Source organism: Haemaphysalis longicornis, unplaced genomic scaffold (assembly GCF_048455015.1).
Source record: "Haemaphysalis longicornis isolate Haplotype H1 unplaced genomic scaffold, Haemaphysalis longicornis Haplotype H1 scaffold_3, whole genome shotgun sequence".
Taxonomy (NCBI): Eukaryota; Metazoa; Arthropoda; class Arachnida; order Ixodida; family Ixodidae; genus Haemaphysalis; species Haemaphysalis longicornis.
The window spans coordinates 42,875,157-42,888,323 of record NW_027526335.1 but is presented as its reverse complement, the minus strand read 5'-3'; the positions used below and the strand labels follow the sequence as shown (position 1 = coordinate 42,888,323).

Here is a 13,167-nt window from a genome sequence, read left to right as displayed (position 1 = left end):
GCCTGTCCCTGCGAGTCCGGGTTTTTCTCCTCATGAGGCACACTATGCTATCGCATTAAAATTATTGACATTGATCTACAATTTTTTATTTATTTATTTATTTATTTATTTATTTATTTATTTATTTATTTATTTATTTATTTATTTATTTATTTATTTATTTATTTATACAGGTACCTTCATCGCCCTCACGGGCATTATTGTAGGGGGAGAACAAGCAAAGGAATACATTACAGTTGATATAACAATAAAAATGGTTGCGAGTAAAAGGCTGTATGGTTGAAACAGCAAAGTGTTCATTTACACTGACATAAATAAGGCATCACATTCTAAATATACAACAAAAACGCAAAAAGAGAAGAGTGCTCTTGGTTACACAGGGCAATATAATAAAATAATAAAATACAAGAAGTACGGGATGCGTCAAAAATGTACAGTAATGATTAGTTAAGCGAAAAATTGTGCAAATTTCTAACAAAATATGAGGGAGGCGCAGAGACAATTTGCGCGGGCAAGCCGTTCCACTCAAGCGTGGTCCTTTGAAAAAAAGGCGTATTTGAATGCGTTGATCCTGGACGCGTATTCACGCAGTTTTAAAAAATGGTGAGTGCGGGGTGCCACATAGGTAGGTTGTCTTATATACTGTTCCTTGTCGATGCCTCTTCTGTTCATGAATATGCTGTAAAATAGGGACATTCTTAGGTATTTTCTCCGGTCAGCTAGCAGAGGCCATTGTAATCCTGAACGAATGTCGGCAGATCTTCCAGGCACGAGCAGCATGTCACAATACATGCTGCTCGTGCCTGTATACGCTCTACGGCTTCTATATTTGATTTTGTTGAGGGGTCCCAGGCACTGAAAGCATATACTAATATGGGACGCACATTGGACATGTATAATGTTTCTTTCAACTTAGTTTGTGCCTGTCTAAAATTGCGCCTCAAAAAATTTAGCACGGGACTAGACTTTAATGCTAAGTAATTAATATAAGCATTCCAAGACAGGTTGCCAGAAAAAATGATCCCTAGATATATATATATATATATATTCTACTGCAACAGGCAAGGTAGCCCCGGCCATGACACAATTTGAAATCCGCGGCTGTTTTTTGTTCGTAAATCTCACCAATTTACACTTCGACAGATTTAATGTCATTCTCCACGAATCACACCAAGAAACTACAGAGTTCAGGTCGTTCTGCAATTGAATGGTGTCCGCTTCACAGGTAATGTTACCGTAACTGCAGCAATCATCAGCGTACAATAGAACACGGCTAGAGATATGGTCAGAGATATCATTTGTAAAAATGAGAAAAAGCAGGGGCCCCAAAACAGACCCTTGCGGCACTCCTGACAATACATCAACGCTTGATGAGCCCACACCATCAAGAATCAGGCACTGCTGCCTTCCAGAAAGGTACGCTTCGTTCCACATGAGAAGGGCATTGGGTATGCCAAGACAACGAAGCTTTTGCAACAACAACACATGTGACACGGAATCAAATGCCTTCCGGAAATCCAAAAACATGCAGTCAACCTGAAGGCCTGAGTTAATAGAAGCTGCAATGTCGTGCGTAAACTCGACCAGTTGTGTAGCGCACCAAAAACCCGCCCTGACACCATGCTGCAATGAGGAAAAGAAGTTATTACTTTGTAGATGATTCATTAAGTTTGTGTAAATGATATGTTCGAGTGTCTTGCAGCACACGCTTGTCAAAGAAATAGGCCTGTATTTACACATTTATGTTTTATCCCCGCTTTTAAATACTGGAGTTACGTTGACATTTTTCCAATCAGCTGGTAAAACGCATTGTTCAAGCAACGTTTTGTACATGAGTGTTAAAAAGGGGGCGATAGACACTGCGCAGTTTTTCAAGACGATGTTGGATATACAATCAGTACCAGGAGCAAAGTGAACATTTATTTTTTCCAACAAGAGCACGAAGCCGCGTTCGGAAATTTCTATCTCGTTCATTTTCGGGAGCGCGCCAACATTCTGGCATACACTACGTGTGTTAACTGGCTGCGAGAACACAGACTAAAAGTATGTATTACGACCCTCAGCTTTGGCTTCTGTGTTAGACTCGTAATTTATCCCATCCATGATGTCAGAAATAGTGGATCTAGAATTAGTTTTATTTTTCACGTATTTCCCCACTTGCTTAGGGTTGCTTTTAAGTTTTTTTTATTGTCACAACATTTGATACAAAAAAACTTTGAAAAACATTTTTGGTCCCATAGCCTGGCTGGCTAGTGTCGGGACCAATGGCTAAACATACCGCATAACTCAGCAAACGGTAGCCAGTGGCAAACGGAACAAGTACAAATACATATACTGGATTACACAATGCATTTCGGGGGACAAAGAAAAAAGCAGATTATTAATCAAACTACCGCACTATCCGTTAACATAAAACGCTTCATAGCCGCAGAAAAGTTTCTCGTCTAGATCACAAAGGGACATTTCTTGTGCTCTGTGCATAGCTTTTGTCACCATTGTGCCCATCTGCTTCATTTTTTAAAGCAACGTAGGATCAGGCACGCGGCAATACTTTCGATACAACCGATTCTTTCTATTTATCGTTGATCGAAGTTCCCTACTGAGCCATGGCTTATCATTGCGTCGCTTGTCCGAAATGATACGCGAAGGAATGAAAGTTTGGGCCAAGAACACTATCTTTGTTTTAAAGAAATTCCACTGCGCATTCATGTCTAACGATGAACTATGCGATTGGAACTCAAGAAAAAATGCATCTAGTTCACGCGACAGTGATGGGTAGTCACTTATTCACAAGAGAACACCTTGAGGGGTGCTTCAGCGTGGCGTTTTTTTAGCAATACAAGACATTTTAGTGACAACGACGTCATGGTCGCTGGTACCAGGGACTGTGACAACAGAGGATACAAGATCCGGTTCACTGCAGCGAAGCTGTGAACCTGTGTGGTTACACAGACTCGATGAGGACCATGGAGTGCTTTCAAATTTAGAATCCAACACCACTAATCTGAACCTTTGCTAGCAAGTCCTTCGCACTAATATGCTCCATGTCTACGTAGACCATTTCTTAAAGGTCAACTGGACTTAAGTTTCAGCTCGGCCAAAGTTACTTTGAACGTACCCTACGTACCACGAAACCAACTGAGATATTACTGGTAGCTCCGTAAGATACGTTGTTAGTTAAGTAGAAACGTTTAAAATAGCCCCGTCGCAGGCGACGATGCACCTGCCGGCGGGTAGCGCAAACAGCCCTGAAGCGGAAGTTAATCTTGCGGCCGGCCCTGCGCTTTTTCCTACGGTCAGCCAGGAGAACCGGCCCAACTCCGCTGGGCGCGCTTGCACTAGGCCTGCGGCGAGAGCGAAGCGTTGCGCAAAGGTTTGCTTCGGTCGGCCGGCCGCCTACGGCCACTTAGCCTTGCCGTAATGGCCTCGATCTACTCAATTTTGGTTTCGAAATCTTCGGTTTTTGATGGTCGTTTGCGCCGTGGATACCGTATTTCAGCTGTTACATTTTGTATCTTGCAGTCTTTTTAGGTAGACTATGCGGAAGTGACGTTTTCAAGATGTCAAAATATTTAGTCCCGTTGGCCTTTAAGTGCTCTGTAAGGTCCAGCGTATGTCGTATACTTAAACGGTGCTACTTCAGAAAGTGCAGTCTGTCGCTCGGCCTGCTGCACGCCCGTCTGCCGTTACGGAAGTAGTTGGACCAACCAAGCAATAATAAAAAAAATCGATAGGAAAGAACATAGGTTAGAGCAAGCATCCTGAGTCGGATGCGGGCAATAATGTGTGGGTGACCCAATCAATGCCAAGTCGGCCGTGCAAATTATGTATTTTTGACACATTTGGAAGAAAATGGATGCCTGGACGAAAAAAAAATTGTGACCCTCCGCGGTGGTTCAGTGCCTAAGGCGTTGCGCTGCTGAGCACCCCAAGGTCGTGGGTTCGATTCCCGGCTGCGGCGGCCACTTTTCTGGTGGAGGCGAAAATTTTGGCACACGTTAAAGATCACCAGGCGGTCAAAATTGATCCCGAGCCCTCCCCTTCGGCGCGCCTCATCACCTGCGTTGCGTCGGCGCGTTAAACCATGTTTTCGATCAAATAAAAAAAAAAATGTGTGGCTGAGAGGGTAAACCAAGTTAGTCTAGCGACACCTCGGATTTCGCACCGCGAGCACGTACTGAACGCGCACACAATTGCACCACAAGACAAAACACAGATGGTGCTGCTGCTCGGCGCATTGGGCAATGTAGGCGCGAACTCACTCTGAACTTGGTTGCAGCCGGCCCCTCCATATAGCGTTTACTGCGTCCTTAATTTTCCCCATTCCCCTCTCCGCACCCGTCCCCTTAGAATGAACGAGCGATTAGGCGCTTTCACTACGACACCACACGAGACGCTAGCTTGACCTTGACTGTACTTGAAGGTCAGACTGACGCCACGAGGAACGAATAGTTTCGGGTTTTGTACCTGGAGTCATAGAGCTTTCGCTCTAAAAGCAGGCTCAAGCGATACTGTGGTACAGCGCAGAGAAACTGTTGCGACAAGAAACAGCAAATATTCACGGTTATCATCGGGCGATACAATGAAGCACGGTGGCACAAATGTTGCTTGTTTAAAGAGCTTGTAGCGAAGTGAGCCGAGATTCGAAGTATTTCGAAAAACCACTAAACAGCTAGTGTGTAACGGTTTTCACAAACTTTGAAAACAACGGAATCTTGTGGCGGGGACCTCAACCCACCGTATGAAGATCGCAAACTATGCAACTGACGCTAATAAAAAAAAAGAGTACGAGAAAGGATTGGAGCAATACCCGGCCCCCAACAAATGCGCGCCGTGTGAGATGCAAAATAGGGGTGTCACATTCAGGAAACCGCGAGACATTCAAGGAAATGTCTTCCCTGGATCCCAGCTGCGCCACCGGTCGAACGAGTTCCAGCATCAAACAGAGGAGGCACTCCGGGAGAAGAAGTTTTCGGCGGAGCGGAAGCAGCCCACCTCAGGGCGCGGGGAAAGCGACAGGAAGGCGCACGACGAATACACAGGCAACAACGCGCCAAACAGAAAGAATAATGAATGAAGAGTGACGAAGGACGGTGGTTTCAGACGCGGATGGGAGCGACGAGGAAGACGACGACGCCGCCGCTGCGCCGAAAGGGGGGCATTCATTTTTCAGGCCAGTCGTCGACACTGCATGCGGAGACCATTTTTCAGACGCCACGAAACGCGAGCAAGCAGTGCGCACCCGAGAGGGGGCGGACGAAGAGTGCGAGTGCGCGTCCGGGAGTCATCTGAGCCGCCCGCCAACTGCCTTTCATTGCGCGAATCTGTTTTATAGGCGCTGTCTCACACGGGACGCACAGTGTTGCCGACACCGCCCGAAACTCCTGAGCCTCCTCCCCCTGTGGCACGCGGATTGGCTCGTCTTTGCATGGGGCTCTTGGCGGAACGCGGGAAGAAGTGCGGCTGGAGTACTTCGCCTCAGATTGAAAGAAATTGCGCTCGGGTAAAGAAAGAATAAGGAATGAAGAGCGAGACGAACGAAAAAGGGGGAAATCAAGAAAAGCGAGAAGCCGGATATATTTCTGCGGCGGGAAAAGTAATCCGCACCCGCAACAGCGCCCTTTTCACGAAAGTCGACGGCGGCTGGAGATACGTTAAAACGGCCGCCAGCTTTCAACGCGGAATTCTAAAGCAGCGAAGCAGGGTAAAGGAACATGAACCGCAGCATGCCTTATTGTTAACTATAAATGACGTTGAAAGGGCATAGGAAAAAGTAAAACGCTGCGCTTAAACATGCCTTGCTGAAAGAGAAACCACACCGGTGGTGCGGGGGGGGGGAGGTGGAGGGGGGGAGGAAGCATTTCCTGATTTCACCTGAAAGGGAACTGAAAAGAGGTCTCAACTAAAAGGGGCATTTTCCTCACATATCCACACCTGTCCATAGGACCACGCTCCAAGTTTTGAGAAGGAAGAAGAGAGAACGGAAAGGCCGGGAGGTTAACCAGGCGTAGAGGGAGTCATGAGGATAATGGTAACGATGATAGATATGTTGGACCAATGTACGCACGAAGGGACAGATGTTTACTCGTAGCAGGCCATCCATCATAGTTTACGATAAAACTTGTCATGAGGCAGGTAGCAGTGACACTTTTCTGTGGCGTACTCGGAGCACGAAGTGTCGAGAGGAAAAAAAAAAAAACATACCATAGTTACCCTCTCAATTCAACTGCAGATGTAAAGATACGTATCTAGAAACCCTATTACCGGGTCAAAAGGTGAACTGCAAGATGTGCGGGCGCCCAACTTCGTAATTTACGTTTTCCATTAATAGCAAACCATAAATAGAAATAGGAATAGGAATTGCCGTAAATAATCAGTCAGTCGGAAACTTCATTATATATATATATACTAGCGGTAGTACCCGGCGGTGCCCGGGTGGGCCATTATATTAAGGACAGCAATAGGTATTTGTTGGTCGCCGTATTAGGCTACTTCATTGGGAAGTGGTACACACTCGGTAGCGTCTGCCTGCCGTCAGTACATAGGCTCCTACTGCAGGCGCGTCGTGGTAATGTGAAACGACTGGTGCTCGTGTTTTACTCCAACTCTCGCTAAACAAATTGCACCAAGATGGTGCGTTTGAGTGGATGAGTCAGTGAGTGAAAAAGTTTATTGAGCCGGAGAAGTGGGACTGGTTCCCAATTTCAGAAAGCCATGTCATGAGTGGGCTCGGGCTCGGTGCTCGGTGCATGAGTGGGCTCGGCGCTAGGCTTTCGCAGAACTCGGTTCTGGCAGCCTTGATGCCTAGGGAGCATAAGAGGGCTTCCCGCCATTTACCCGCTCATGACAGGCTGTAGACGTTCGAGTCACGCCCCGGGGGTTGAAAAGAAGGTCCCCTTCTCCCCGTGTAGTCAGAGTGGCGCTGGCTACCACCCTCAAGCGTCACATACACTTCTAGTAAATATAAATAGCCCACAAAGTAAAGGAGAACACAGTCGCCCAGATTGCCGAATTGGTGAGGCATTCGAAATCTAATCGAAAGACGTGGGTTCGGTCCCCACTCTGGGCGCGTGTTTCTCTTTCTTTCCATCTTCCTTACTTATATTTAAAGAATGTTAACCTCACTAATCGTAGTAAAAATGAGCCTAACAATACCCCTATGCCTCCTTTGGCGTTGTAGACTGCCGAACTATCTTTCTGTATTTCCTCAACGAGCCCCTTATTTCCTGATTTCCTCTATATATATATATATATATATATATATATATATATATATATATATATATATATATATATATATATATATATATATATATGTAATATATGTGTGTGTGTGTGTGTGTGTGTAGTTTAAGTAAACAGTCGGATAACAAGAACAATAACAAACAAGCGTTACGTAGCGGCAATGAAACTTGCCTTCATAAGAGTACAGTTACTACATGATAATAGGCAACTGTACTCTGATGAAGGCAAGTACCATTGCCGCTACGTGAGTAACACTTCTTTGTTATTGTTCTTGCTGTGTATCAGACTGTTTACTTATACTAATTCTGCGCGCTTCGTGAGTTTTTTTTCTATCCCATTATATATGGACATATCCAGCAGGGCTTCCGCGTCAAAAGTATGCCGATGAGAGATGCCCTGGTGGCGGACTAAGCGAGTTTTTAATGTTTTTAATATGGATATATTGGGGCTGACTTGAAGCATAGCATTTTCTAAACTGTAGTGTTAAAATTGCACCCAGGCGGCAGCTGCCGATATGAAACTCGCTGTAACTACGGATTGATTTAGACCAGCTGGGCATTCTTGACTTGCGCCGCAATCCCGACACGTGCGCATTTTTGTTTTGCGACTTTATTAGAAGAAAACCAGTCGCTCTCGGGGATCAAACCCGCGACCTCGCTGTCAATTGGGAAGCGCCTTGGCTACTAAGCCACCGAGGAAGATCAGCCGCAGCTTTGTTAGTGTGTCTGGGTGAATGAACTATGAAATAGCAAGCGCGTTCTTCGGGCGCCCTTTAGGTCGTAGGTGTCCTCAGTCCAGGATACCTTGGTACTTGCTGGCGGTATGTGCCTTCTCCGCCAGCGTACACTGAACGGCTAGAACCTAACTGGCCAGCAACTCCCCCAACGGCTGAGGTGTAATGGTAGGGTGTAGTGGAAAATTGGTTTTTGGGTGTGCAACGTATGTGGAAGAGACTGCCTAATTGTGGGAAGGGTTGACCTGCATCTGTTTGTTGAGCGGAAAACGAGGTGTGGAGATGGGTGTTCTTATATTGCGTCTTGGTCTGCAGTTTTCGGTGTGGTAACGTTGTGTCGAAAAAGTTGTGGATGTGGTGCTCAGACATGCTTGAAACCTTAAAAAAAGAGTAGGCAGGGTCAGGGATGGTTCTGTCAGTCTTATAATCCGCACCGTGCAAATCGATGCATTGCCGCCTTAGAAGCAGCTCACTCTTAGTCAAACAAAAGGGACTGAAAACATCGATGCGACTCCACTGACGATGCTGTGGCTGCAGCTTCGCTCATATGGAGTGAAAAGGCGGCAAAAAGGCAACAAATGTCGTTGCCGGCTTTGGCTCAACTCAAGCTGTAGCTGACATCGTTTAGCGTGGGCTTGGACTCTGGAGTTTGTTTATGAAATTTTTGTCTAATCTTGTGAGTTGATTCCTCGCTTGCAAAGCATGATAAAAATTAAATTTTAACCTGAGCTGTTAAGTTCCTTTTTTAATACTAATGCACATTTTTCTCTAGATTTTGCTAAAAAATAACAGCTTTTCTGCCTACCTCTAACAATATATTAGTACGTAAAAAATTCGATTTATTGCAATTTGTTTGCTTCTCATAAAAAAGAGTGGTAACCCGGAATGGCTTGATTTTTTGTAAAGAAATTTAACAGACGTAAGCTCTGATAGTGCCAGTATTCTAAAAGACAGAGGCTCAGATGCGCGCAGTATTTGGTCTATATAAGCCTAATAGGTCTTCTAAGAAGGTGCATATGAGTCGAAAAATCACTTTTTGAGCATAGTGCTAATAACAAGGTTGAAGGCTGTAATCACAATACCCAGACTTAAACCCTACATTGTGGGCACCCTTTTTATACATCCCCACGTTGGTCCTTGGACCTTTCTCCTGCAGTTTATCTTGCTCCTTCAGCTGAAAGCCACCTTTTTAAATTTGTTTCGAGTCCGTTTATGACAGTGGCGACACGCGCCAAGGGCATTTGAGGACTCCGAGGCACTTGAGCGGTCTTATTCTTGCTACAATCCCGTCGTTGATGCATGCATTGGCGCATAGACTGCGGTCTCAACGGTCCTTGGGCTCGCAGTTGGTTCCCTGAGGTATATTATATAGCCCGAAAATTGGTTCAGCGCATCGAGTATATTTTGTGTCCTGCCATGAGTACACCAAGACAGAAGTACAACATCGGCATGGTTGCGATTGAGGGGCTTGACTGGATTCATCGCGCCCTACGTCCATGAAGTGATATTTGAGTTAAGTTTACCAGAGCACTTGACTCTTGACTGTGCTAAGGTGCTGTACTTTTATTTGTGCGGGAAGAGCCTTTTTATTTTTTTTATACATTTTAACGTCTCACAATAATGTACCTTCCTCTTTCGCAGGTTCAGGAGCGGAAGCTACCGAATGATGCGAACCCTTTCCACAGGAGCGGTCAGCATGACAGGTTCGTTCTCCTGTGAGTAGTTTATGATATTGCCCGTAAGTGAAACAAGAAAATGACGTGACATAAACAAGAGGTTCACCCGAGCACCTTCAATGCAAAGCATGGTGCCATTTTGTGTCTGGGCAATAATGTATTTTTATGCGTTAGTATTCTAGGCCCAAAGACGAAAAATGCGTGTAACCCATGTGTGAGACGGGGAGGCGAGCTCCGAACCGATGAGAACGAGCGATAATACAGCGGAGAAGAAAGAGGACACGTGACGTCAGCCTGCATCACGCCTGCGCAGTGGGTAGCGCTATGTGTATCTTCGCGCGTAGCTCGGCGCGGGGGTGTTTTGGTTATTAGGCTGGCAGCGGGGCGATGGAAGCGGAAGTACGCATCGTTCGTACGTATCGTAAGCGTAAACGCAAAAAGAAAACGCAATGCGTTTGTGCAGACTATCGCTGCATTGAGCGTAAAGTACGCAACGTTTGCTGGCAGCATGGGCGTAAATGTTGGAGGGTCCGCAACTTCTACGACAAGCACAGGTACGACTGTTACGGCGGAGCCAATGGGCAGAGGAGTGTCGGTTTGCACTTTCCGGTCACGGGCCTTCCGGCCTCCCCAGATGATTTTTCATCCGGTCACCGCCATCGCAGGCATCCGCTGATGCAACGTCGTAGAACAACGCGGTATCGCTAGTCTTCAGCTACGCATAAAGACTGTGGAAATCTCCGTCAACGGCTATATCGAGGAAGATTTGACGAGCCCACATTGTTCTACGACGCCTGCGTCTGCGTCAGTTATCTCGTAGACGATGATAAGCTCATTTTGGGCTTGAAGAGTCTCGACCCCCACCAATAGCAGCTTGCTTATCGGCGCCATGATGAAACATGCGAAACGCAGTTGCCCCAGAGCGGTGATTGACTAGTCGTAAAATCCGTATCTTACCGAAGGGCTCAATGCAAGCTTAGTCGGTCGCTAGCTGCGTATACGGAAGTTCCAGCAGTTGCGCAGATTGCGATAAATACGCCACTTACTGAGGATACGACTGTAGTCTGAACGCGGCCTAAGGCTCTCAAGCTTGCATTAATAAATAAAGAAAAATAGAATCAATCCCCACTCGTGCGTGACTTTTGGCTGTCATTTTCTGATAGCGGATCAGCGGAGCTAAATTCTTGTTGACATGAACCACCTGTCGGTAACGCAATTATAACTGAACTTGGTCAGAGCACATAATGCACGTGATAAGCCAATGGGGGGAGGGGGGGGGGGGGGGCTATAGTTGAGGATTCGGATAATAATCGCTTGTGATGGGCGAGCTTAAGTATCAGTTTGACATCATTCGAAAAGACCTTCCTCTTCCTGTACATAATGAAATGATGATTATGAAGAATGTGACGCCATGGTGTTATTGTAGGTTCTTGCACCAGCCGCAGGAGAAATGCTTCTGAACCGAGTATGGTCACCACTTCTTCAGCTTATTTTTGCTGCTTTTGGACAAAATTTCGGCAACGTAATCGGCAAAACACGTGTACTTATGACTAAGCTTGTGTGGTTTAAGAACTGGGGCAAAGGAGGCGTTCAAGACCTTTCGCTTCACTACGGCTTATAAAAATAACGCATAAAAATAAAAAGAAAAGCGAGATGCTAGCACCCCAAAGTGCATCGCATCTCTCTCTGTCGCTTTCTCTTTCTCTCTCTCTCTCACTCAACAAAAATACCAACCCGCCGTGGAAAACAACCTTTCAAATGAGCGGAGAATTACGAATGCAGATATAACGCTTCAGATATCAGAAGTTCACCCATCGCTAAAAAAAACTGTTCCTCTAAAACTTCGTACTAAAGTGAACCGTCTGTAATGGCGTGATTACGCTTTAAGCTTAACAAATGGAAGGGAGCGGTGACACTATATCCTCCTCCTGCACGCGAAGCAGTTAAATCACCCGCGCAACAAGCAGAGGGATGATGGCATGTTTCCTGAATACTTGAGTGGCTCCGCAATCGTGAAACTACAGCGGACGTGGTTGCCTGATCTGACCACCAAGATTAATGATTTTTCTGCTCCTTGCGGCTTCGCGAAAACGAGCCTTTCGAGAGGCAAAAAACGCACAACTCCACCACGGCGGTGAGGACGCGGGCTAAGAGATCCTTTTCCTCCACGCGACTCGAACCGCGGTTCCTCGGAAGTAAGAGTTCCGTCCCCGCGACACTAACTGGATCTGATCGATACGTCTGGCTCGAGCGAAATCGAGACGGCGTGCTCTCCTGCCAACCTGCGAGTCCCCGAGCTCTGCGGAGCTGTCCATTAGCGCCAGCAAATGGCACGGGACACAGACACACACACATACAAAAAAAAAGGGTTGGCAGGATGAACAAACGAGACGGAATAGTTCTCGCGCGGTTTGCGGTTGCGCTTTTATGCCGTCATGCCTCGCACTCGGCGCACGCAATGTCATGATCACGAAACTATGGACGGAAATATCAGCTACGTTTAAAAGAAAAATCGGAGATTGAGAGAGAGAGAAAATGCTGATGGGTGTTCCCACCAGATTTGTACGTACCAGAACCGGATGACGGCCCCACGAGTACTGTGAAGACAGGGAAAGGCATACCAATAAATGTCCCGTAAAAGCTCGCGCACACCCAAGGCTTACAGTGGCCTCCCCTCATTTGTTTTCTTTAGAGCGAAGCTGTCTATGGCTGGGGCCCCGGGGCTTTTCGTGCCAGTCAGCAGAATGCGGCGCAAACGCCAACTTTATCGCGAGCGCATCTGGAATTTCAGCGTAATAAACAAAGACGGGAGGTACAGAAGACGACAAAACGACGCTGTACTCACAACTAGGTTTATTGAAAAGAAAATGGAAACATAAGTACTACGACTGAACCCACGTGCTCTTACATCATGACGTACATCTACTTTATAACAAACTTATTATTAACGCACGGACCAAATCACAAACCCAAATTCTGTTTTTGTGCAGTGTTATCGACGGTTCGCTGATACACACTTCTCCCTTTTTTCTAATATGATATGCCTCGATGATGTCCCGAGTGATGTGATTGCTGTGCACGGAAAGAATGGTCTTTTCTTGAAAAAGTGGAGCGCACCTGTGTTCGGAACAATGCTTGGTGACGTGTGAAAATGTCTTGTGTTTGAGGGAGTTCTTGTGCTCTAACGATCTGTGATATAACAAAATTTGTGTTCTAACAAAAACTCACTCACGTGGGTTCGGTCGTAGTACTTAATTTTGCGTTTTCTTTTCAATAAGCGTAGTTGTGTGTACAGCGTCGTCCTGTCGTCTTCTTTACCTCCTGTCTTTGTTCATTACGCGGAAGTTCAAGATGCATAACCAGTACCAACTCGCCCAAATGTTGATCCTTTTAGCGCGAGTGCCGTGTAGCCCTCAATATAGGTAACTTGGGAAAACAATACACTGCAGTTGGCCGCTAAGACGACGCTATCATAACGCCGACTTTCATTTGCTTTTCATATTTATTTGGTTC

At 46.1% G+C, this 13,167-nt stretch overlaps 1 protein-coding gene across 4 annotated transcripts in view; it reads left to right on the top strand.

Moving 5' to 3' along the window:
• LOC144174341 (leucine-rich repeat, immunoglobulin-like domain and transmembrane domain-containing protein 3) overlaps positions 1–13,167 on the top strand; it is a 265,557-nt gene that overhangs the window by 141,569 nt on the left and 110,821 nt on the right. The window contains exon 2 of one of the 4 annotated variants that reach the window (XM_077702991.1): positions 9,620–9,693. The exons of the other annotated variants lie outside the window; for them this stretch is intronic. The gene's annotated coding sequence lies outside the window, so the exon portion shown is untranslated. The remainder of the gene's footprint in view (positions 1–9,619; positions 9,694–13,167) is intronic. 4 annotated transcript variants of the gene reach the window in all.